This window comes from Mustela nigripes, chromosome 9 (genome assembly GCF_022355385.1).
Source record: "Mustela nigripes isolate SB6536 chromosome 9, MUSNIG.SB6536, whole genome shotgun sequence".
Classification (NCBI taxonomy): domain Eukaryota; kingdom Metazoa; phylum Chordata; class Mammalia; order Carnivora; family Mustelidae; genus Mustela; species Mustela nigripes.
Window position 1 is genome coordinate 47,421,069 of NC_081565.1, and position 3,362 is coordinate 47,424,430.

At 41.2% G+C, this 3,362-nt stretch overlaps 1 pseudogene; it reads right to left on the bottom strand.

Moving 5' to 3' along the window:
- Positions 1-1,341: 1,341 nt before the first annotated feature.
- Positions 1,342-1,907, bottom strand: LOC132025117 (interferon alpha-1/2-like; annotated as a pseudogene).
- Positions 1,908-3,362: the final 1,455 nt, after the last annotated feature.

Genomic DNA, 3,362 nt, shown 5'->3' on the forward strand with positions numbered 1-3,362 from the left:
ATCTATAGTCACTAGCTTCTGTTCTGTTCCTCACCTTTCCTCTGTCACCGGTATGGTTGCCTGGTGAGTAATTCAGTCAAAACATCCGATCCCCTTGGTCCCAACCATTTTACTTCCCAGGTTCATGGACACTTTCCATGCACCCTTTGCTATGATGCAAAGCCTCTCTTGGCGCTGAAATAGACTCTTATCCAATATTCACTCTTATACTACTGCCTTTGTTTGCAGTGTGGCTCTTTTCTCCTTTAACCAGGGGAGGCTTAAGGCACCATTTCTCATTCTACGCTCTTTTCCCAGGCAACCACTTCCCTCCCTGGGTTTTCTGTGAATGGAATGGCTTATAAATGGCAGGATCAAGGATCCATGTTGTTTCTTTTGATTTGTTTTTTTTTTGTTTTGTTTAAAGATTTTATTTATTTATATGACACACACAGAGAGAGACAGTGAACACAATCAGGGACAGTGTGAGAGGTAGAAGCAGACTCCCAGCTGAACACGGAACTTGACGCAGGTCTTGATCCGGGACCCCGTCATCCTGACCTGAGCCTAAGGCAGACACTTAATCTACTGAGCCACTCGGGTGACCCTGAACGATCCATTTGCTAAAGAATATTCACACTTGGGTGTCTACCATGTGATGTGCAATGTATCTGGTGCTTTTTATTTTATTTCCTGACATGTCTGCTTCCTTTTCTACTTACAAAATTCATGTTTTCCCTTCTTCTCACTCTTCCCTTTAACATAACTGATATTACTTCACTACAATCTTGTCCCAAGGTTAGTATTAGTACAAAATCCAAGATACAGACACAGCATTGGTTTGGGAAGTCTGCCTTTCCCGTGACGACAGCATGCAAAGTGACTTCCAGGAAGTCGATGCGATTACGTCTAATGTGAAAACAAAGTAATGACTGAGAGAGTGGTACAGTCCATTCTTTCATCAGGTTGTAATCAGACTAGTTTCCTGCTTCAATTAGAAACAAACGCAAGAAGTTTTCTATAGAAACATTTAATGATCAGAAAAGAAAGAATTTAATACACATAAAACATATACAATTCTCTTAACCACAAAGGGAAGATACAACTAATATAATACAATAAAAAATAACTTAAATGTGAAATAAATAAATAAATAGTTAAATAGGCAGATCAGCATGGTCATCTGAAAGCAACAGGTGTTTGTAACGTTGACTTCATGTTGCCTCATACTCCTGAACATATGTGACAAAGTGATTCCGTTCATGTCATGATGACAGTAGAAATGAGAGTCCTTGACACTACAGGACAATGGGAGTGTGATATTATTATTCAGAGAGAACCATTTCGATGTTGAAATGGGTGTCACTTCCCACTCATTAGTCTCCTTTGCAAAGCTGATGATGCATATACAAGGGTTTCATGATCTCTGCTCGGACCATCTCCCAGGCACAAGGAATGTATTGCTTCTCTTGCAGATAGAGGGAGATTCTCTGGAAGTAGTTCCTCAGGACGGAGTCCCCATTCACCAGGGGCAGCTCTCCCACCCCTGCCTCCTGCAGGGGACAGGCTTCCAGGTGGCCCAGCTGCTCAGAAAGTCCCGAGCACGATTCCTCCAGGAGGGTAGTGTTCCAGGGAGCAGGTGAGGCCTCTGTGCAGAAGAGGTGGAAGGTCTTCTGGTTTGTCACATGGATGACAGAGAGGGCATGAGCCTTCTGCAGCAACTTGCTATCAAACACCTACTGCGGGAAGCCAAAGTCGTTTGTGTAGTTGTCACAGGAGCTAGCAGACAGTCTCCTCATTTGTCACAGGAGCATCAGGGCCCTCCAGTGCAGCGGGCCGTGGTTCTGAGGCAGGTCACATCCCAGAGAGCCTAGGGAGTGGCAGCTGAGCACCACCAGGGCCACCAAGAATGAACAGGGCAGGGCCATTGGGGATACTGCAGATGCTGTTGTCCTGGCTGTGGTGGGCATGTCTGAACATATTCTCTTGTGCGTGAGGCTTAAGTAGGGGACTTAGGATTTTTCAATTTCAGTAGGTTTCCCTTACTTTCTACTTCTCTTTTTGCTTTCCTTTCTACACTTTCTACTTGGGTTGGAGCATGAGTTTCTCAACCATGTATTATTTTCTTTAAGTATTATCCTTGCCTCCAGAATCTTTTTGGATTTTTTTTTAATTGCAACTTTGAATAAAACTTAAGAGAAGGGAGACATAGTATATATCATTATATATTGTATTTTTGTCTGTGTTTTAAGATAAAAAAAAAAGTGTAACGTTTATCCAATTCAGGGTCGAGAATGATTAAAAAATTTAAGGTAATAGTTATATTTTAAAGCTATTGATGCTTATGTATATAAGTAAATTTGATGTGTGACTTATAATTTCTTTACATGTATACAGTGAAGGATATGGAGTACATATGCAAATTAACAATTTCAAATTGGACATAATGAATTCGGTGTACCTGAACATTTACAATCAATCCAGATTCCTAAATGCAAGTGAAAACTGGAATTATTACTTAATATGTCTTTTTTAGTGCACTGAATTTGAATGTTGCCTCATATGACAAAATAATTTTTTAAAGATTTTTATTTATTTATTTGACAGAGAGAAAGATACAGAGAAAGTACAAGTAGATAGAGCAATGGGCAGACAGTGAGGGAGAAGCAGGCTTCCAACGAGCAGGGAGCCTGATGCGTGGCTCCATCCCAGCACCCTGGGATTATGACCTGAGCTTAAAGTGGCCACCCAACTAACTGAGCTCCCAAGGCACCAAGACAACCTCATCTTTAACTTTACCTGCTACTATGTACTATGGAAGGTATTGTCAAAATGTTTTTTCTGTTTAACATCAGATAATTACTGAGGTGTTGAATGAGTTTTGTAGAGCTAAATCATAATATTTAATGTATTTGTGTTTTCATTTCCAAAACCTGCATCACAACAGGCCTCAGACATCAGCAATGGCCACAAGACAACACTAGCGGCTCACCAATAAGAAAGATCACCTGACCAGGTAAGACTGAGACCCAGGAAATGATGGAGAGAAACTCCTCCAATCCTGAAGGATTCCTGTTATTCCTAGATTTGTCACACTGACCTTACAGACAGTTTGTGTCCTCCAAGAATTCTATGCCATTGCTTCTTCAGTAATATCCAAAAAAAAAAAAAAAAAAACCAATGAAAGACAATAAATACCAAGGTTTTGTTAGAACCCTCTAAGGCATTGCAAGTGCCCCCAGCAGGAAGCCTGGTTCTTGTCTGGGAAGAGGAGGTGTCAAGGTTCTAATTCCAGATGACTGGATTTTCCCAGTAGTACCTCACTAACAAGGTAGTTATCACCTCTACTAACCTCATTCCTCTGCAGTGACTGAGTGTCCTCC